The sequence below is a fragment of the Nyctereutes procyonoides genome, unplaced genomic scaffold, assembly GCF_905146905.1.
Source record: "Nyctereutes procyonoides isolate TBG_1078 unplaced genomic scaffold, NYPRO_anot_genome, whole genome shotgun sequence".
Classification (NCBI taxonomy): domain Eukaryota; kingdom Metazoa; phylum Chordata; class Mammalia; order Carnivora; family Canidae; genus Nyctereutes; species Nyctereutes procyonoides.
In genome coordinates this window covers 1,764,773-1,765,000 of record NW_026575036.1, presented here as the reverse complement: position 1 = coordinate 1,765,000, position 228 = coordinate 1,764,773, and positions in this window count along the sequence as shown.

Here is a 228-nt window from a genome sequence, read left to right as displayed (position 1 = left end):
GTGTGTCTGTTTGATGGAGGTTTAACAGAAAGCATTTTGGCAGAAATTGGATGCAGCAGGGATCATCTGGAGATGGCTGCTGTTCGATATTAACTGCACACAGTAACTTTTTTTTCCCTCTTCCTTTTCTTTTTTTTTTTTTTTATTCTTCAGCCAGGTGACAGAGAGAGCCAAAACATTTTTTTCCTCTAGAAAATACTCTTTTTTTTTCTTTTTAAGAATAAAGTA